This window comes from Pseudophryne corroboree, chromosome 3 (assembly GCF_028390025.1).
Source record: "Pseudophryne corroboree isolate aPseCor3 chromosome 3, aPseCor3.hap2, whole genome shotgun sequence".
NCBI classification, from domain to species: Eukaryota; Metazoa; Chordata; class Amphibia; order Anura; family Myobatrachidae; genus Pseudophryne; species Pseudophryne corroboree.
Genome location: NC_086446.1, coordinates 114,475,429 through 114,489,938, shown reverse-complemented (window position 1 = coordinate 114,489,938; position 14,510 = coordinate 114,475,429). Strand labels below are relative to the sequence as shown.

At 41.8% G+C, this 14,510-nt stretch overlaps 58 non-coding genes and 7 pseudogenes across 58 annotated transcripts in view; all 65 read left to right on the top strand.

Annotated features, from left to right (window-relative positions):
* LOC135062132 (5S ribosomal RNA) overlaps window positions 1-24 on the top strand; it is a 119-nt gene extending 95 nt beyond the window's left edge. Inside the window, exon 1 of the ribosomal RNA XR_010248490.1 lies at window positions 1-24. This exon is cut by the window's left edge and continues 95 nt beyond it. This is a non-coding gene — a ribosomal RNA (5S ribosomal RNA).
* Window positions 25-131: 107 nt separating this feature from the next.
* LOC134887917 (5S ribosomal RNA) lies at window positions 132-250 on the top strand. The gene has a single exon (XR_010171086.1). It is a non-coding gene; the product is annotated as a 5S ribosomal RNA (ribosomal RNA).
* Window positions 251-357: 107 nt separating this feature from the next.
* Window positions 358-476, top strand: LOC135061929 (5S ribosomal RNA). The gene has a single exon (XR_010248295.1). It is a non-coding gene; the product is annotated as a 5S ribosomal RNA (ribosomal RNA).
* Window positions 477-583: 107 nt separating this feature from the next.
* On the top strand, window positions 584-702 carry LOC135063257 (5S ribosomal RNA). Its single transcript, XR_010249591.1, has one exon. It is a non-coding gene; the product is annotated as a 5S ribosomal RNA (ribosomal RNA).
* Window positions 703-809: 107 nt separating this feature from the next.
* Window positions 810-928, top strand: LOC135061927 (5S ribosomal RNA). The gene has a single exon (XR_010248293.1). It is a non-coding gene; the product is annotated as a 5S ribosomal RNA (ribosomal RNA).
* Window positions 929-1,035: 107 nt separating this feature from the next.
* On the top strand, window positions 1,036-1,154 carry LOC135071051 (5S ribosomal RNA). Its single transcript, XR_010257193.1, has one exon. It is a non-coding gene; the product is annotated as a 5S ribosomal RNA (ribosomal RNA).
* Window positions 1,155-1,261: 107 nt separating this feature from the next.
* On the top strand, window positions 1,262-1,380 carry LOC135069828 (5S ribosomal RNA). Its single transcript, XR_010256010.1, has one exon. It is a non-coding gene; the product is annotated as a 5S ribosomal RNA (ribosomal RNA).
* Window positions 1,381-1,487: 107 nt separating this feature from the next.
* Window positions 1,488-1,606, top strand: LOC135069994 (5S ribosomal RNA). The gene has a single exon (XR_010256171.1). It is a non-coding gene; the product is annotated as a 5S ribosomal RNA (ribosomal RNA).
* A 107-nt stretch (window positions 1,607-1,713) lies between these two features.
* On the top strand, window positions 1,714-1,832 carry LOC134887906 (5S ribosomal RNA). Its single transcript, XR_010171085.1, has one exon. It is a non-coding gene; the product is annotated as a 5S ribosomal RNA (ribosomal RNA).
* Window positions 1,833-1,939: 107 nt separating this feature from the next.
* On the top strand, window positions 1,940-2,058 carry LOC134884697 (5S ribosomal RNA). The gene has a single exon (XR_010168834.1). It is a non-coding gene; the product is annotated as a 5S ribosomal RNA (ribosomal RNA).
* Window positions 2,059-2,165: 107 nt separating this feature from the next.
* On the top strand, window positions 2,166-2,284 carry LOC134887894 (5S ribosomal RNA). The gene has a single exon (XR_010171084.1). It is a non-coding gene; the product is annotated as a 5S ribosomal RNA (ribosomal RNA).
* Window positions 2,285-2,391: 107 nt separating this feature from the next.
* Window positions 2,392-2,510, top strand: LOC134889047 (5S ribosomal RNA; annotated as a pseudogene).
* Window positions 2,511-2,617: 107 nt separating this feature from the next.
* Window positions 2,618-2,736, top strand: LOC134887883 (5S ribosomal RNA). The gene has a single exon (XR_010171083.1). It is a non-coding gene; the product is annotated as a 5S ribosomal RNA (ribosomal RNA).
* A 107-nt stretch (window positions 2,737-2,843) lies between these two features.
* On the top strand, window positions 2,844-2,962 carry LOC135062575 (5S ribosomal RNA). Its single transcript, XR_010248922.1, has one exon. It is a non-coding gene; the product is annotated as a 5S ribosomal RNA (ribosomal RNA).
* A 107-nt stretch (window positions 2,963-3,069) lies between these two features.
* On the top strand, window positions 3,070-3,188 carry LOC135069990 (5S ribosomal RNA). Its single transcript, XR_010256167.1, has one exon. It is a non-coding gene; the product is annotated as a 5S ribosomal RNA (ribosomal RNA).
* A 107-nt stretch (window positions 3,189-3,295) lies between these two features.
* On the top strand, window positions 3,296-3,414 carry LOC135061390 (5S ribosomal RNA). The gene has a single exon (XR_010247773.1). It is a non-coding gene; the product is annotated as a 5S ribosomal RNA (ribosomal RNA).
* Window positions 3,415-3,521: 107 nt separating this feature from the next.
* LOC135066154 (5S ribosomal RNA) lies at window positions 3,522-3,640 on the top strand. The gene has a single exon (XR_010252409.1). It is a non-coding gene; the product is annotated as a 5S ribosomal RNA (ribosomal RNA).
* A 107-nt stretch (window positions 3,641-3,747) lies between these two features.
* On the top strand, window positions 3,748-3,866 carry LOC134887872 (5S ribosomal RNA). The gene has a single exon (XR_010171081.1). It is a non-coding gene; the product is annotated as a 5S ribosomal RNA (ribosomal RNA).
* Window positions 3,867-3,973: 107 nt separating this feature from the next.
* LOC135061010 (5S ribosomal RNA) lies at window positions 3,974-4,092 on the top strand. The gene has a single exon (XR_010247403.1). It is a non-coding gene; the product is annotated as a 5S ribosomal RNA (ribosomal RNA).
* A 107-nt stretch (window positions 4,093-4,199) lies between these two features.
* On the top strand, window positions 4,200-4,318 carry LOC135067345 (5S ribosomal RNA). Its single transcript, XR_010253563.1, has one exon. It is a non-coding gene; the product is annotated as a 5S ribosomal RNA (ribosomal RNA).
* Window positions 4,319-4,425: 107 nt separating this feature from the next.
* LOC135069009 (5S ribosomal RNA) lies at window positions 4,426-4,544 on the top strand. The gene has a single exon (XR_010255200.1). It is a non-coding gene; the product is annotated as a 5S ribosomal RNA (ribosomal RNA).
* A 107-nt stretch (window positions 4,545-4,651) lies between these two features.
* Window positions 4,652-4,770, top strand: LOC135061955 (5S ribosomal RNA). The gene has a single exon (XR_010248320.1). It is a non-coding gene; the product is annotated as a 5S ribosomal RNA (ribosomal RNA).
* Window positions 4,771-4,877: 107 nt separating this feature from the next.
* On the top strand, window positions 4,878-4,996 carry LOC134887915 (5S ribosomal RNA; annotated as a pseudogene).
* A 107-nt stretch (window positions 4,997-5,103) lies between these two features.
* On the top strand, window positions 5,104-5,222 carry LOC134887861 (5S ribosomal RNA). The gene has a single exon (XR_010171080.1). It is a non-coding gene; the product is annotated as a 5S ribosomal RNA (ribosomal RNA).
* Window positions 5,223-5,329: 107 nt separating this feature from the next.
* LOC134886095 (5S ribosomal RNA) lies at window positions 5,330-5,448 on the top strand. The gene has a single exon (XR_010170189.1). It is a non-coding gene; the product is annotated as a 5S ribosomal RNA (ribosomal RNA).
* A 107-nt stretch (window positions 5,449-5,555) lies between these two features.
* LOC135061954 (5S ribosomal RNA) lies at window positions 5,556-5,674 on the top strand. The gene has a single exon (XR_010248319.1). It is a non-coding gene; the product is annotated as a 5S ribosomal RNA (ribosomal RNA).
* A 107-nt stretch (window positions 5,675-5,781) lies between these two features.
* On the top strand, window positions 5,782-5,900 carry LOC135059434 (5S ribosomal RNA). The gene has a single exon (XR_010245836.1). It is a non-coding gene; the product is annotated as a 5S ribosomal RNA (ribosomal RNA).
* A 107-nt stretch (window positions 5,901-6,007) lies between these two features.
* On the top strand, window positions 6,008-6,126 carry LOC134884238 (5S ribosomal RNA). The gene has a single exon (XR_010168391.1). It is a non-coding gene; the product is annotated as a 5S ribosomal RNA (ribosomal RNA).
* A 107-nt stretch (window positions 6,127-6,233) lies between these two features.
* Window positions 6,234-6,352, top strand: LOC135063217 (5S ribosomal RNA). The gene has a single exon (XR_010249552.1). It is a non-coding gene; the product is annotated as a 5S ribosomal RNA (ribosomal RNA).
* A 107-nt stretch (window positions 6,353-6,459) lies between these two features.
* On the top strand, window positions 6,460-6,578 carry LOC134888500 (5S ribosomal RNA; annotated as a pseudogene).
* Window positions 6,579-6,685: 107 nt separating this feature from the next.
* On the top strand, window positions 6,686-6,804 carry LOC135066510 (5S ribosomal RNA). Its single transcript, XR_010252758.1, has one exon. It is a non-coding gene; the product is annotated as a 5S ribosomal RNA (ribosomal RNA).
* A 107-nt stretch (window positions 6,805-6,911) lies between these two features.
* On the top strand, window positions 6,912-7,030 carry LOC135063967 (5S ribosomal RNA). Its single transcript, XR_010250286.1, has one exon. It is a non-coding gene; the product is annotated as a 5S ribosomal RNA (ribosomal RNA).
* Window positions 7,031-7,137: 107 nt separating this feature from the next.
* Window positions 7,138-7,256, top strand: LOC135061953 (5S ribosomal RNA). The gene has a single exon (XR_010248318.1). It is a non-coding gene; the product is annotated as a 5S ribosomal RNA (ribosomal RNA).
* A 107-nt stretch (window positions 7,257-7,363) lies between these two features.
* Window positions 7,364-7,482, top strand: LOC135063216 (5S ribosomal RNA). The gene has a single exon (XR_010249551.1). It is a non-coding gene; the product is annotated as a 5S ribosomal RNA (ribosomal RNA).
* A 107-nt stretch (window positions 7,483-7,589) lies between these two features.
* Window positions 7,590-7,708, top strand: LOC135066599 (5S ribosomal RNA). Its single transcript, XR_010252842.1, has one exon. It is a non-coding gene; the product is annotated as a 5S ribosomal RNA (ribosomal RNA).
* Window positions 7,709-7,815: 107 nt separating this feature from the next.
* LOC134894466 (5S ribosomal RNA) lies at window positions 7,816-7,934 on the top strand (annotated as a pseudogene).
* A 107-nt stretch (window positions 7,935-8,041) lies between these two features.
* LOC135065151 (5S ribosomal RNA) lies at window positions 8,042-8,160 on the top strand. The gene has a single exon (XR_010251439.1). It is a non-coding gene; the product is annotated as a 5S ribosomal RNA (ribosomal RNA).
* Window positions 8,161-8,267: 107 nt separating this feature from the next.
* On the top strand, window positions 8,268-8,386 carry LOC135059846 (5S ribosomal RNA). Its single transcript, XR_010246244.1, has one exon. It is a non-coding gene; the product is annotated as a 5S ribosomal RNA (ribosomal RNA).
* A 107-nt stretch (window positions 8,387-8,493) lies between these two features.
* LOC134885728 (5S ribosomal RNA) lies at window positions 8,494-8,612 on the top strand. The gene has a single exon (XR_010169836.1). It is a non-coding gene; the product is annotated as a 5S ribosomal RNA (ribosomal RNA).
* A 107-nt stretch (window positions 8,613-8,719) lies between these two features.
* On the top strand, window positions 8,720-8,838 carry LOC135063214 (5S ribosomal RNA). Its single transcript, XR_010249550.1, has one exon. It is a non-coding gene; the product is annotated as a 5S ribosomal RNA (ribosomal RNA).
* A 107-nt stretch (window positions 8,839-8,945) lies between these two features.
* Window positions 8,946-9,064, top strand: LOC134887850 (5S ribosomal RNA). The gene has a single exon (XR_010171079.1). It is a non-coding gene; the product is annotated as a 5S ribosomal RNA (ribosomal RNA).
* Window positions 9,065-9,171: 107 nt separating this feature from the next.
* LOC134887839 (5S ribosomal RNA) lies at window positions 9,172-9,290 on the top strand. The gene has a single exon (XR_010171078.1). It is a non-coding gene; the product is annotated as a 5S ribosomal RNA (ribosomal RNA).
* A 107-nt stretch (window positions 9,291-9,397) lies between these two features.
* LOC135059038 (5S ribosomal RNA) lies at window positions 9,398-9,516 on the top strand. The gene has a single exon (XR_010245457.1). It is a non-coding gene; the product is annotated as a 5S ribosomal RNA (ribosomal RNA).
* Window positions 9,517-9,623: 107 nt separating this feature from the next.
* Window positions 9,624-9,742, top strand: LOC135066133 (5S ribosomal RNA). Its single transcript, XR_010252389.1, has one exon. It is a non-coding gene; the product is annotated as a 5S ribosomal RNA (ribosomal RNA).
* A 107-nt stretch (window positions 9,743-9,849) lies between these two features.
* Window positions 9,850-9,968, top strand: LOC135063213 (5S ribosomal RNA). Its single transcript, XR_010249549.1, has one exon. It is a non-coding gene; the product is annotated as a 5S ribosomal RNA (ribosomal RNA).
* A 107-nt stretch (window positions 9,969-10,075) lies between these two features.
* Window positions 10,076-10,194, top strand: LOC135070142 (5S ribosomal RNA). Its single transcript, XR_010256315.1, has one exon. It is a non-coding gene; the product is annotated as a 5S ribosomal RNA (ribosomal RNA).
* Window positions 10,195-10,301: 107 nt separating this feature from the next.
* LOC135060256 (5S ribosomal RNA) lies at window positions 10,302-10,420 on the top strand. The gene has a single exon (XR_010246647.1). It is a non-coding gene; the product is annotated as a 5S ribosomal RNA (ribosomal RNA).
* A 107-nt stretch (window positions 10,421-10,527) lies between these two features.
* Window positions 10,528-10,646, top strand: LOC135061951 (5S ribosomal RNA). Its single transcript, XR_010248316.1, has one exon. It is a non-coding gene; the product is annotated as a 5S ribosomal RNA (ribosomal RNA).
* A 107-nt stretch (window positions 10,647-10,753) lies between these two features.
* LOC134892049 (5S ribosomal RNA) lies at window positions 10,754-10,872 on the top strand (annotated as a pseudogene).
* Window positions 10,873-10,979: 107 nt separating this feature from the next.
* LOC135067383 (5S ribosomal RNA) lies at window positions 10,980-11,098 on the top strand. Its single transcript, XR_010253599.1, has one exon. It is a non-coding gene; the product is annotated as a 5S ribosomal RNA (ribosomal RNA).
* A 107-nt stretch (window positions 11,099-11,205) lies between these two features.
* Window positions 11,206-11,324, top strand: LOC135065654 (5S ribosomal RNA). The gene has a single exon (XR_010251928.1). It is a non-coding gene; the product is annotated as a 5S ribosomal RNA (ribosomal RNA).
* Window positions 11,325-11,431: 107 nt separating this feature from the next.
* LOC134885241 (5S ribosomal RNA) lies at window positions 11,432-11,550 on the top strand. Its single transcript, XR_010169359.1, has one exon. It is a non-coding gene; the product is annotated as a 5S ribosomal RNA (ribosomal RNA).
* A 107-nt stretch (window positions 11,551-11,657) lies between these two features.
* Window positions 11,658-11,776, top strand: LOC135070348 (5S ribosomal RNA). Its single transcript, XR_010256516.1, has one exon. It is a non-coding gene; the product is annotated as a 5S ribosomal RNA (ribosomal RNA).
* A 107-nt stretch (window positions 11,777-11,883) lies between these two features.
* LOC135061950 (5S ribosomal RNA) lies at window positions 11,884-12,002 on the top strand. Its single transcript, XR_010248315.1, has one exon. It is a non-coding gene; the product is annotated as a 5S ribosomal RNA (ribosomal RNA).
* Window positions 12,003-12,109: 107 nt separating this feature from the next.
* Window positions 12,110-12,228, top strand: LOC134900735 (5S ribosomal RNA). The gene has a single exon (XR_010174241.1). It is a non-coding gene; the product is annotated as a 5S ribosomal RNA (ribosomal RNA).
* A 107-nt stretch (window positions 12,229-12,335) lies between these two features.
* Window positions 12,336-12,454, top strand: LOC135061949 (5S ribosomal RNA). Its single transcript, XR_010248314.1, has one exon. It is a non-coding gene; the product is annotated as a 5S ribosomal RNA (ribosomal RNA).
* A 107-nt stretch (window positions 12,455-12,561) lies between these two features.
* LOC134887828 (5S ribosomal RNA) lies at window positions 12,562-12,680 on the top strand. Its single transcript, XR_010171077.1, has one exon. It is a non-coding gene; the product is annotated as a 5S ribosomal RNA (ribosomal RNA).
* Window positions 12,681-12,787: 107 nt separating this feature from the next.
* On the top strand, window positions 12,788-12,906 carry LOC135062238 (5S ribosomal RNA). The gene has a single exon (XR_010248592.1). It is a non-coding gene; the product is annotated as a 5S ribosomal RNA (ribosomal RNA).
* A 107-nt stretch (window positions 12,907-13,013) lies between these two features.
* LOC134891536 (5S ribosomal RNA) lies at window positions 13,014-13,132 on the top strand (annotated as a pseudogene).
* Window positions 13,133-13,239: 107 nt separating this feature from the next.
* Window positions 13,240-13,358, top strand: LOC134887289 (5S ribosomal RNA; annotated as a pseudogene).
* Window positions 13,359-13,465: 107 nt separating this feature from the next.
* LOC135064120 (5S ribosomal RNA) lies at window positions 13,466-13,584 on the top strand. The gene has a single exon (XR_010250433.1). It is a non-coding gene; the product is annotated as a 5S ribosomal RNA (ribosomal RNA).
* Window positions 13,585-13,691: 107 nt separating this feature from the next.
* LOC135061038 (5S ribosomal RNA) lies at window positions 13,692-13,810 on the top strand. Its single transcript, XR_010247431.1, has one exon. It is a non-coding gene; the product is annotated as a 5S ribosomal RNA (ribosomal RNA).
* Window positions 13,811-13,917: 107 nt separating this feature from the next.
* Window positions 13,918-14,036, top strand: LOC134901923 (5S ribosomal RNA). Its single transcript, XR_010175399.1, has one exon. It is a non-coding gene; the product is annotated as a 5S ribosomal RNA (ribosomal RNA).
* Window positions 14,037-14,143: 107 nt separating this feature from the next.
* On the top strand, window positions 14,144-14,262 carry LOC134887817 (5S ribosomal RNA). Its single transcript, XR_010171075.1, has one exon. It is a non-coding gene; the product is annotated as a 5S ribosomal RNA (ribosomal RNA).
* A 127-nt stretch (window positions 14,263-14,389) lies between these two features.
* LOC135060645 (5S ribosomal RNA) lies at window positions 14,390-14,508 on the top strand. The gene has a single exon (XR_010247038.1). It is a non-coding gene; the product is annotated as a 5S ribosomal RNA (ribosomal RNA).
* The last annotated feature ends 2 nt before the right edge of the window (window positions 14,509-14,510 follow it).

The following is a 14,510-nucleotide window of genomic DNA, read 5'->3' as shown; positions in this document are numbered from 1 at the left end:
TGGGAATACAAGGTGCTGTAGATATTTTTATACTGCCAACACCGTTCTGTTGATGCATTCCATTTTCAAACGTATTCATTTATGAACCAGTAGTTAGAAGTAGAAAAGTTCTAACAGAAACCACAAAGCTCATCTACAGCCACACCACACTGGATACGCCCAATCTCATCTGATCTTGGAAGCTAAGCAGTGTTGGGCCTGGTTAGTACTTGGATGGGAGACCACCTGGGAATACAAGGTGCTGTAGATATTTTTATACTACCAACACCGTTCTGTTGAGGCATTCCATTTTCAAACGTATTCATTTATGAAACAGTAGTTAGAAGTAGAAAAGTTCTAACAGAAACCATAAAGCTCATCTACAGCCACACCACACTGGATACGCCCAATCTCATCTGATCTTGGAAGCTAAGCAGTGTTGGGCCTGGTTAGTACTTGGATGGGAGACCACCTCGGAATACAAGGTGCTGTAGATATTTTTATACTGCCAACACCGTTCTGTTGATGCATTCCATTTTAAAACGTATTCATTTATGAACCAGTAGTTAGAAGTAGAAAAGTTCTAACAGAAACCACAAAGCTCATCTACAGCCACACCACACTGGGTACGCCCAATCTCATCTGATCTTGGAAGCTAAGCAGTGTTGGGCCTGGTTAGTACTTGGATGGGAGACCACCTGGGAATGCAAGGTGCTGTAGATATTTTTATACTGCCAACACCGTTCTGTTGATGCATTCCATTTTCAAACGTATTCATTTATGAACCAGTAGTTAGAAGTAGAAAAGTTCTAACAGAAACCACAAAGCTCATCTACAGCCACACCACACTGGATACGCCCAATCTCATCTGATCTTGGAAGCTAAGCAGTGTTGGGCCTGGTTAGTACTTGGATGGGAGACCACCTCGGAATACAAGGTGCTGTAGATATTTTTATACTGCCAACACCGTTCTGTTGATGCATTCCATTTTAAAACGTATTCATTTATGAACCAGTAGTTAGAAGTAGAAAAGTTCTAACAGAAACCACAAAGCTCATCTACAGCCACACCACACTGGGTACGCCCAATCTCAACTGATCTTGGAAGCTAAGCAGTGTTGGGCCTGGTTAGTACTTGGATGGGAGACCACCTGGGAATGCAAGGTGCTGTAGATATTTTTATACTGCCAACACCGTTCTGTTGATGCATTCCATTTTCAAACGTATTCATTTATGAACCAGTAGTTAGAAGTAGAAAAGTTCTAACAGAAACCACAAAGCTCATCTACAACCACACCACACTGGATACGCCCAATCTCATCTGATCTTGGAAGCTAAGCAGTGTTGGGCCTGGTTAGTACTTGGATGGGAGACCACCTCGGAATACAAGGTGCTGTAGATAATTTTATACTGCCAACACCGTTCTGTTGATGCATTCCATTTTAAAATGTATTCATTTATGAACCAGTAGTTAGAAGTAGAAAAGATCTAACAGAAACCAGAAAGTTCATCTATAGCAACACCACACTGGATACGCCCAATCTCATCTGATCTTGAAAGCTAAGCAGTGTTGGGCCTGGTTAGTACTTGGATGGGAGACCACCTGGGAATACAAGGTGCTGTAGATATTTTTATACTGCCAACACCGTTCTGTTGATGCATTCCATTTTAAAACGTATTCATTTATGAACCAGTAGTTAGAAGTAGAAAAGTTCTAACAGAAACCACAAAGCTCATCTACAGCCACACCACACTGGATACGCCCAATCTCATCTGATCTTGGAAGCTAAGCAGTGTTGGGCCTGGTTAGTACTTGGATGGGAGACCACCTGGGAATACAAGGTGCTGTAGATATTTTTATACTGCCAACACCGTTCTGTTGATGCATTCCATTTTCAAACGTATTCATTTATGAACCAGTAGTTAGAAGTAGAAAAGTTCTAACAGAAACCACAAAGCTCATCTACAGCCACACCACACTGGATACGCCCAATCTCATCTGATCTTGGAAGCTAAGCAGTGTTGGGCATGGTTAGTACTTGGATGGGAGACCACCTCGGAATACAAGGTGCTGTAGATATTTTTATACTGCCAACACCGTTCTGTTGATGCATTCCATTTTCAAACGTATTCATTTATGAACCAGTAGTTAGAAGTAGAAAAGTTCTAACAGAAACCACAAAGCTCATCTACAGCCACACCACACTGGATACGCCCAATCTCATCTGATCTTGGAAGCTAAGCAGTGTTGGGCCTGGTTAGTACTTGGATGGGAGACCACCTGGGAATACAAGGTGCTGTAGATATTTTTATACTGCCAACACCGTTCTGTTGATGCATTCCATTTTCAAACGTATTCATTTATGAACCAGTAGTTAGAAGTAGAAAAGTTCTAACAGAAACCAGAAAGTTCATCTATAGCAACACCACAATGGATACGCCCAATCTCATCTGATCTTGGAAGCTAAGCAGTGTTGGGCCTGGTTAGTACTTGGATGGGAGACTACCTGGGAATACAAGGTGCTGTAGATATTTTTATACTGCCAACACCGTTCTGTTGATGCATTCCATTTTCAAACGTATTCATTTATGAACCAGTAGTTAGAAGTAGAAAAGTTCTAACAGAAACCACAAAGCTCATCTACAGCCACACCACACTGGATACGCCCAATCTCATCTGATCTTGGAAGCTAAGCAGTGTTGGGCCTGGTTAGTACTTGGATGGGAGACCACCTGGGAATACAAGGTGCTGTAGATATTTTTATACTGCCAACACCGTTCTGTTGATGCATTCCATTTTCAAACGTATTCATTTATGAACCAGTAGTTAGAAGTAGAAAAGTTCTAACAGAAACCACAAAGCTCATCTACAGCCACACCACACTGGATACGCCCAATCTCATCTGATCTTGGAAGCTAAGCAGTGTTGGGCCTGGTTGGTACTTGGGTGGGAGACCACCTGGGAATACAAGGTGCTGTAGATATTTTTATACTGCCAACACCGTTCTGTTGATGCATTCCATTTTCAAACGTATTCATTTATGAACCAGTAGTTAGAAGTAGAAAAGTTCTAACAGAAACCACAAAGCTCATCTACAGCCACACCACACTGGATACGCCCAATCTCATCTGATCTTGGAAGCTAAGCAGTGTTGGGTCTGGTTAGTACTTGGATGGGAGACCACCTGGGAATAGAAGGTGCTGTAGATATTTTTATACTGCCAACACCGTTCTGTTGATGCATTCCATTTTCAAACGTATTCATTTATGAACCAGTAGTTAGAAGTAGAAAAGTTCTAACAGAAACCACAAAACTCATCTACAGCCACACCACACTGGATACGCCCAATCTCATCTGATCTTGGAAGCTAAGCAGAGTTGGGCCTGGTTAGTACTTGGATGGGAGACCACCTGGGAATACAAGGTGCTGTAGATATTTTTATACTACCAACACCGTTCTGTTGAGGCATTCCATTTTCAAACGTATTCATTTATGAAACAGTAGTTAGAAGTAGAAAAGTTCTAACAGAAACCATAAAGCTCATCTACAGCCACACCACACTGGATACGCCCAATCTCATCTGATCTTGGAAGCTCAGCAGTGTTGGGCCTGGTTAGTACTTGGATGGGAGACCACCTGGGAATACAAGGTGCTGTAGATATTTTTATACTGCCAACACCGTTCTGTTGATGCATTCCATTTTAAAACGTATTCATTTATGAACCAGTAGTTAGAAGTAGAAAAGTTCTAACAGAAACCACAAAGCTCATCTACAGCCACACCACACTGGATACGCCCAATCTCATCTGATCTTGGAAGCTAAGCAGTGTTGGGCCTGGTTAGTACTTGGATGGGAGACCACCTGGGAATACAAGGTGCTGTAGATATTTTTATACTGCCAACACCGTTCTGTTGATGCATTCCATTTTCAAACGTATTCATTTATGAACCAGTAGTTAGAAGTAGAAAAGTTCTAACAGAAACCACAAAGCTCATCTACAGCCACACCACACTGGATACGCCCAATCTCATCTGATCTTGGAAGCTAAGCAGTGTTGGGCCTGGTTAGTACTTGCATGGGAGACCACCTGGGAATACAAGGTGCTGTAGATATTTTTATACTGCCAACACCGTTCTGTTGATGCATTCCATTTTCAAACGTATTCATTTATGAACCAGTAGTTAGAAGTAGAAAAGTTCTAACAGAAACCACAAAGCTCATCTACAGCAACACCACACTGGATACGCCCAATCTCATCTGATCTTGGAAGCTAAGCAGTGTTGGGTCTGGTTAGTACTTGGATGGGAGACCACCTGGGAATACAAGGTGCTGTAGATATTTTTATACTGCCAACACCGTTCTGTTGATGCATTCCATTTTCAAACGTATTCATTTATGAACCAGTAGTTAGAAGTAGAAAAGTTCTAACAGAAACCACAAAGCTCATCTACAGCCACACCACACTGGAGACGCCCAATCTCATCTGATCTTGGAAGCTCAGCAGTGTTGGGCCTGGTTAGTACTTGGATGGGAGACCACCTGGGAATACAAGGTGCTGTAGATATTTTTATACTGCCAACACCGTTCTGTTGATGCATTCCATTTTAAAACGTATTCATTTATGAACCAGTAGTTAGAAGTAGAAAAGTTCTAACAGAAACCACAAAGCTCATCTACAGCCACACCACACTGGATACGCCCAATCTCATCTGATCTTGGAAGCTAAGCAGTGTTGGGCCTGGTTAGTACTTGGATGGGAGACCACCTCGGAATACAAGGTGCTGTAGATATTTTTATACTGCCAACACCGTTCTGTTGATGCATTCCATTTTCAAACGTATTCATTTATGAACCAGTAGTTAGAAGTAGAAAAGTTCTAACAGAAACCACAAAGCTCATCTACAGCCACACCATACTGGATACGCCCAATCTCATCTGATATTGGAAGCTAAGCAGTGTTGGGCCTGGTTAGTACTTGGATGGGAGACCACCTCGGAATACAAGGTGCTGTAGATATTTTTATACTGCCAACACCGTTCTGTTGATGCATTCCATTTTCAAACGTATTCATTTATGAACCAGTAGTTAGAAGAAGAAAAGTTCAAACAGAAACCACAAAGCTCATCTACAGCCACACCACACTGGATACGCCCAATCTCATCTGATCTTGGAAGCTAAGCAGTGTTGGGCCTGGTTAGTACTTGGATGGGAGACCACCTGGGAATACAAGGTGCTGTAGATATTTTTATACTACCAACACCGTTCTGTTGAGGCATTCCATTTTCAAACGTATTCATTTATGAAACAGTAGTTAGAAGTAGAAAAGTTCTAACAGAAACCATAAAGCTCATCTACAGCCACACCACACTGGATACGCCCAATCTCATCTGATCTTGGAAGCTCAGCAATGTTGGGCCTGGTTAGTACTTGGATGGGAGACCACCTGGGAATACAAGGTGCTGTAGATATTTTTATACTGCCAACACCGTTCTGTTGATGCATTCCATTTTAAAACGTATTCATTTATGAACCAGTAGTTAGAAGTAGAAAAGTTCTAATAGAAACCACAAAGCTCATCTACAGCCACACCACACTGGATACGCCCAATCTCATCTGATCTTGGAAGCTAAGCAGTGTTGGGCCTGGTTAGTACTTGGATGGGAGACCACCTCGGAATACAAGGTGCTGTAGATATTTTTATACTGCCAACACCGTTCTGTTGATGCATTCCATTTTAAAACGTATTCATTTATGAACCAGTAGTTAGAAGTAGAAAAGTTCTAACAGAAACCACAAAGCTCATCTACAGCCACACCACACTGGGTACGCCCAATCTCATCTGATCTTGGAAGCTAAGCAGTGTTGGGCCTGGTTAGTACTTGGATGGGAGACCACCTGGGAATACAAGGTGCTGTAGATATTTTTATACTGCCAACACCGTTCTGTTGATGCATTCCATTTTCAAACGTATTCATTTATGAACCAGTAGTTAGAAGTAGAAAAGTTCTAACAGAAACCACAAAGCTCATCTACAGCCACACCACACTGGATACGCCCAATCTCATCTGATATTGGAAGCTAAGCAGTGTTGGGCCTGGTTAGTACTTGGATGGGAGACCACCTCGGAATACAAGGTGCTGTAGATAATTTTATACTGCCAACACCGTTCTGTTGATGCATTCCATTTTAAAACGTATTCATTTATGAACCATTAGTTAGAAGTAGAAAAGATCTAACAGAAACCAGAAAGTTCATCTATAGCAACACCACACTGGATACGCCCAATCTCATCTGATCTTGGAAGCTAAGCAGTGTTGGGCCTGGTTAGTACTTGGATGGGAGACCACCTGGGAATACAAGGTGCTGTAGATATTTTTATACTGCCAACACCGTTCTGTTGATGCATTCCATTTTAAAACGTATTCATTTATGAACCAGTAGTTAGAAGTAGAAAAGTTCTAACAGAAACCACAAAGCTCATCTACAGCCACACCACACTGGATACGCCCAATCTCATCTGATCTTGGAAGCTAAGCAGTGTTGGGCCTGGTTAGTACTTGGATGGGAGTCCACCTCGGAATACAAGATGCTGTAGATAATTTTATACTGCCAACACCGTTCTGTTGATGCATTCCATTTTAAAACGTATTCATTTATGAACCAGTAGTTAGAAGTAGAAAAGTTCTAACAGAAACCACAAAGCTCATCTACAGCCACACCACACTGGATACGCCCAATCTCATCTGATCTTGGAAGCTAAGCAGTGTTGGGCCTGGTTAGTACTTGGATGGGAGACCACCTGGGAATACAAGCTGCTGTAGATATTTTTATACTACCAACACCGTTCTGTTGATGCATTCCATTTTCAAACGTATTCATTTATGAAACAGTAGTTAGAAGTAGAAAAGTTCTAACAGAAACCATAAAGCTCATATACAGCCACACCACACTGGATACGCCCAATCTCATCTGATCTTGGAAGCTAAGCAGTGTTGGGCCTGGTTAGTACTTGGATGGGAGACCACCTGGGAATACAAGGTGCTGTAGATGTTTTTATACTGCCAACACCGTTCTGTTGATGCATTCCATTTTCAAACGTATTCATTTATGAAACAGTAGTTAGAAGTAGAAAAGTTCTAACAGAAACCAGAAAGTTCATCTACAGCCACACCACACTGGATACGCCCAATCTCATCTGATCTTGGAAGCTAAGCAGTGTTGGGCCTGGTTAGTACTTGGATGGGAGACCACCTCGGAATACAAGGTGCTGTAGATAATTTTATACTGCCAACATCGTTCTGTTGATGCATTCCATTTTAAAACGTATTCATTTATGAACCAGTAGTTAGAAGTAGAAAAGATCTAACAGAAACCAGAAAGTTCATCTATAGCAACACCACACTGGATACGCCCAATCTCATCTGATCTTGGAAGCTAAGCAGTGTTGGGCCTGGTTAGTACTTGGATGGGAGACCACCTGGGAATACAAGGTGCTGTAGATATTTTTATACTGCCAACACCGTTCTGTTGATGCATTCCATTTTAAAACGTATTCATTTATGAACCAGTAGTTAGAAGTAGAAAAGTTCTAACAGAAACCACAAAGCTCATCTACAGCCACACCACTCTGGATACGCCCAATCTCATCTGATCTTGGAAGCTAAGCAGTGTTGGGCCTGGTTAGTACTTGGATGGGAGACCACCTCGGAATACAAGGTGCTGTAGATAATTTTATACTGCCAACACCGTTCTGTTGATGCATTCCATTTTAAAACGTATTCATTTATGAACCAGTAGTTAGAAGTAGAAAAGTTCTAACAGAAACCACAAAGCTCATCTACAGTCACACCACACTGGATATGTCCAATCTCATCTGATCTTGGAAGCTAAGCAGTGTTGTGCCTGGTTAGTACTTGGATGGGAGACCACCTGGGAATACAAGCTGCTGTAGATATTTTTATACTACCAACACCGTTCTGTTGATGCATTCCATTTTCAAACGTATTCATTTATGAAACAGTAGTTAGAAGTAGAAAAGTTCTAACAGAAACCATAAAGCTCATCTACAGCCACACCACACTGGATATGCCCAATCTCATCTGATCTTGGAAGCTAAACAGTGTTGGGCCTGGTTAGTACTTGGATGGGAGACCACCTGGGAATACAAGGTGCTGTAGATGTTTTTATACTGCCAACACCGTTCTGTTGATGCATTCCATTTTCAAACGTATTCATTTATGAACCAGTAGTTAGAAGTAGAAAAGTTCTAACAGAAACCAGAAAGTTCATCTACAGCAACACCACACTGGATACGCCCAATCTCATCTGATCTTGGAAGCTAAGCAGTGTTGGGCCTGGTTAGTACTTGGATGGGAGACCACCTGGGAATACAAGGTGCTGTAGATATTTTTATACTGCCAACACCGTTCTGTTGATGCATTCCATTTTAAAACGTATTCATTTATGAACCAGTAGTTAGAAGTAGAAAAGTTCTAACAGAAACCACAAAGCTCATATACAGCCACACCACACTGGATACGCCCAATCTCATCTGATCTTGGAAGCTAAGCAGTGTTGGGCCTGGTTAGTACTTGGATGGGAGACCACCTCGGAATATAAGGTGCTGTAGATATTTTTATACTGCCAACACCGTTCTGTTGATGCATTCCATTTTAAAACGTATTCATTTATGAACCAGTAGTTAGAAGTAGAAAAGTTCTAACAGAAACCAGAAAGTTCATCTATAGCAACACCACACTGGATACGCCCAATCTCATCTGATCTTGGAAGCTAAGCAGTGTTGGGCCTGGTTAGTACTTGGATGGGAGACCACCTGGGAATACAAGGTGCTGTAGATATTTTTATACTGCCAACACCGTTCTGTTGATGCATTCCATTTTAAAACGTATTCATTTATGAACCAGTAGTTAGAAGTAGAAAAGTTCTAACAGAAACCACAAAGCTCATCTACAGCCACACCACACTGGATACGCCCAATCTCATCTGATCTTGGAAGCTAAGCAGTGTTGGGCCTGGTTAGTACTTGGATGGGAGACCACCTGGGAATACAAGGTGCTGTAGATATTTTTATACTGCCAACACCGTTCTGTTGATGCATTCCATTTTCAAACGTATTCATTTATGAACCAGTAGTTAGAAGTAGAAAAGTTCTAACAGAAACCACAAAGCTCATCTACAGCCACACCACACTGGATACGCCCAATCTCATCTGATCTTGGAAGCTAAGCAGTGTTGGGCCTGGTTAGTACTTGGATGGGAGACCACCTGGGAATACAAGGTGCTGTAGATATTTTTATACTACCAACACCGTTCTGTTGAGGCATTCCATTTTCAAACGTATTCATTTATGAACCAGTAGTTAGAAGTAGAAAAGTTCTAACAGAAACCACAAAGCTCATCTACAGCCACACCACACTGGATATGCCCAATCTCATCTGATCTTGGAAGCTAAGCAGTGTTGGGCCTGGTTAGTACTTGGATGGGAGACCACCTGGGAATACAAGGTGCTGTAGATATTTTTATACTACCAACACCGTTCTGTTGAGGCATTCCATTTTCAAACGTATTCATTTATGAAACAGTAGTTAGAAGTAGAAAAGTTCTAACAGAAACCATAAAGCTCATCTACAGCCACACCACACTGGATACGCCCAATCTCATCTGATCTTGGAAGCTAAGCAGTGTTGGGCCTGGTTAGTACTTGGATGGGAGACCACCTCGGAATATAAGGTGCTGTAGATATTTTTATACTGCCAACACCGTTCTGTTGATGCATTCCATTTTAAAACGTATTCATTTATGAACCAGTAGTTAGAAGTAGAAAAGTTCTAACAGAAACCAGAAAGTTCATCTATAGCAACACCACACTGGATACGCCCAATCTCATCTGATCTTGGAAGCTAAGCAGTGTTGGGCCTGGTTAGTACTTGGATGGGAGACCACCTGGGAATACAAGGTGCTGTAGATATTTTTATACTGCCAACACCGTTCTGTTGATGCATTCCATTTTAAAACGTATTCATTTATGAACCAGTAGTTAGAAGTAGAAAAGTTCTAACAGAAACCACAAAGCTCATCTACAGCCACACCACACTGGATACGCCCAATCTCATCTGATCTTGGAAGCTAAGCAGTGTTGGTCCTGGTTAGTACTTGGATGGGAGACCACCTCGGAATACAAGGTGCTGTAGATATTTTTATACTGCCAACACCGTTCTGTTGATGCATTCCATTTTAAAATGTATTCATTTATGAACCAGTAGTTAGAAGTAGAAAAGTTCTAACAGAAACCACAAAGCTCATCTACAGCCACACCACACTGGGTACGCCCAATCTCATCTGATCTTGGAAGCTAAGCAGTGTTGGGCCTGGTTAGTACTTGGATGGGAGACCACCTGGGAATACATGGTGCTGTAGATATTTTTATACTGCCAACACCGTTCTGTTGATGCATTCCATTTTCAAACGTATTCATTTATGAACCAGTAGTTAGAAGTAGAAAAGTTCTAACAGAAACCACAAAGCTCATCTACAGCCACACCACACTGGATACGCCCAATCTCATCTGATCTTGGAAGCTAAGCAGTGTTGGGCCTGGTTAGTACTTGGATGGGAGACCACCTCGGAATACAAGGTGCTGTAGATAATTTTATACTGCCAACACCATTCTGTTGATGCATTCCATTTTAAAACGTATTCATTTATGAACCAGTAGTTAGAAGTAGAAAAGTTCTAACAGAAACGAAAAAGTTCATCTACAGCCACACCACACTGGATACGTCGAATCTCATCTGATCTTGGAAGCTTAGCAGTGTTGGGCCTGGTTAGTACTTGGATGGGAGACCACCTGGGAATACAAGGTGCTGTAGATATTTTTATACTGCCAACACCGTTCTGTTGATGCATTCCATTTTAAAACGTATTCATTTATGAACCAGTAGTTAGAAGTAGAAAAGTTCTAACAGAAACCACGAAGCTCATCTACAGCCACACCACACTGGATACGCCCAATCTCATCTGATCTTGGAAGCTAAGCAGTGTTGGGTCTGGTTAGTACTTGGATGGGAGACCACCAGGGAATACAAGGTGCTGTAGATATTTTTATACTGCCAACACCGTTCTGTTGATGCATTCCATTTTCAAACGTATTCATTTATGAACCAGTAGTTAGAAGTAGAAAAGTTCTAACAGAAACCACAAAGCTCATCTACAGCCACACCACACTGGATACGCCCAATCTCATCTGATCTTTGAAGCTAAGCAGTGTTGGGCCTGGTTAGTACTTGGATGGGAGACCACCTGGGAATACAAGGTGCTGTAGATATTTTTATACTACCAACACCGTTCTGTTGAGGCATTCCATTTTCAAACGTATTCATTTATGAAACAGTAGTTAGAAGTAGAAAAGTTCTAACAGAAACTATAAAGCTCATCTTCAGCCACACCACACTGGATACGCCCAATCTCATCTGATCTTGGAAGCTAAGCAGTGTTGGGCCTGGTTAGTACTTGGATGGGAGACCACCTCGGAATATAAGGTGCTGTAGATATTTTTATACTGCCAACACCGTTCTGTTGATGCATTCCATTTTAAAACGTATTCATTTATGAACCAGTAGTTAGAAGTAGAAAAGTTCTAACAGAAACCAGAAAGTTCATCTATAGCAACACCACACTGGATACGCCCAATCTCATCTGATCTTGGAAGCTAAGCAGTGTTGGGTCTGGTTAGTACTTGGATGGGAGACCACCTGGGAATACAAGGTGCTGTAGATATTTTTATACTGCCAACACCGTTCTGTTGATGCATTCCATTTTAAAACGTATTCATTTATGAACCAGTAGTTAGAAGTAGAAAAGTTCTAACAGAAACCACAAAGCTCATCTACAGCCACACCACACTGGATACGCCCAATCTCATCTGATCTTGGAAGCTAAGCAGTGTTGGGCCTGGTTAGTACTTGGATGGGAGACCACCTCGGAATACAAGGTGCTGTAGATATTTTTATACTGCCAACACCGTTCTGTTGATGCATTCCATTTTAAAACGTATTCATTTATGAACCAGTAGTTAGAAGTAGAAAAGTTCTAACAGAAACCACAAAGCTCATCTACAGCCACACCACACTGGATACGCCCAATCTCATCTGATCTTGGAAGCTAAGCAGTGTTGGGCCTGGTTAGTACTTGGATGGGAGACCACCTGGGAATTCAAGGTGCTGTAGATATTTTTATACTACCAACACCGTTCTGTTGATGCATTCCATTTTCAAACGTATTCATTTATGAAACAGTAGTTAGAAGTAGAAAAGTTCTAACAGAAACCATAAAGCTCATCTACAGCCACACCACACTGGATACGCCCAATCTCATCTGATCTTGGAAGCTAAGCAGTGTTGGGCCTGGTTAGTACTTGGATGGGAGACCACCTCGGAATACAAGGTGCTGTAGATATTTTTATACTGCCAACACCGTTCTGTTGATGCATTCCATTTTAAAACGTATTCATTTATGAACCAGTAGTTAGAAGTAGAAAAGTTCTAACAGAAACCAGAAAGTTCATCTACAGCCACACCACACTGGATACGCCCAATCTCATCTGATCTTGGAAGCTAAGCAGTGTTGGGCCTGGTTAGTACTTGGATGGGAGACCACCTGGGAATACAAGGTGCTGTAGATATTTTTATACTGCCAACACCGTTCTGTTGATGCATTCCATTTTCAAACGTATTCATTTATGAACCAGTAGTTAGAAGTAGAAAAGTTCTAACAGAAACCACAAAGCTCATCTACAGCCACCCCACACTGGATACGCCCAATCTCATCTGATCTTGGAAGCTAAGCAGTGTTGGGCCTGGTTAGTACTTGGATGGGAGACCACCTGGGAATACAAGGTGCTGTAGATATTTTTATACTACCAACACCGTTCTGTTGAGGCATTCCATTTTCAAACGTATTCATTTATGAAACAGTAGTTAGAAGTAGAAAAGTTCTAACAGAAACCATAAAGTTCATCTGCAGCCACACCACACTGGATATGCCCAATCTCATCTGATCTTGGAAGCTAAGCAGTGTTGGGCCTGGTTAATACTTGGATGGGAGACCACCTCGGAATATAAGGTGCTGTAGATATTTTTATACTGCCAACACCGTTCTGTTGATGCATTCCATTTTCAAACGTATTCATTTATGAACCAGTAGTTAGAAGTAGAAAAGTTCTAACAGAAACCACAAAGCTCATCTACAGCCACACCACACTGGATACGCCCAATCTCATCTAATCTTGGAAGCTAAGCAGTGTTGGGCCTGGTTAGTACTTGGATGGGAGACCACCTGGGAAAACAAGGTGCTGCAGATATTTTTATACTGCCAACACCGTTCTGTTGATGCATTCCATTTTCAAACGTATTCATTTATGAACCAGTAGTTAGAAGTAGAAAAGTTCTAACAGAAACCATAAAGCTCATCTACAGCCACACCACACTGGATAAGCCCAATCTCATCTGATCTTGGAAGCTAAGCAGTGTTGGGCCTGGTTAGTACTTGGATGGGAGACCACCTGGGAATACAAGGTGCTGTAGATAATTTTATACTGCCAACACCGTTCTGTTGATGCATTCCATTTTAAAACGTATTCATTTTTGAACCAGTAGTTAGAAGTAGAAAAGTTCTAACAGAAACCACAAAGCTCATCTACAGCCACACCACACTGGATACGCCCAATCTCATCTGGTCTTGGAAGCTAAGCAGTGTTGGGCCTGGTTAGTACTTGGATGGGAGACCACCTGGGAATACAAGGTGCTGTAGATATTTTTATACTGCCAACACCGTTCTGTTGATCCATTCCATTTTCAAACGTATTCATTTATGAACCAGTAGTTAGAAGTAGAAAAGTTCTAACAGAAACCACAAAGCTCATCTACAGCCACACCACGCTGGATACGCCCAATCTCATCTGATCTTGGAAGCTAAGCAGTGTTGGGCCTGGTTAGTACTTGGATGGGAGACCACCTGGGAATACAAGGTGCTGTAGATATTTTTATACTGCCAACACCGTTCTGTTGATGCATTCCATTTTCAAACGTATTCATTTATGAACCAGTAGTTAGAAGTAGAAAAGTTCTAACAGAAACCACAAAGCTCATCTACAGCCACACCACACTGGATACGCCCAATCTCATCTGATCTTGGAAGCTAAGCAGTGTTGGGCCTGGTTAGTACTTGGATGGGAGACCACCTGGGAATACAAGGTGCTGTAGATAATTTTATACTGCCAACACCGTTCTGTTGATGCATTCCATTTTAAAACGTATTCATTTGTGAACCAGTAGTTAGAAGTAGAAAAGTTCTAACAGAAACCACAAAGTTCTAACAGAAACCACAAAGTTCATCTACAGCCAAGCCACACTGGATACGCCCAATCTCATCTGATCTTGGAAGCTAAGCAGTGTTGGGCCTGGTTAGTACTTGGATGGGAGACCACCTGGGAATACAAGGTGCTGTAGATATT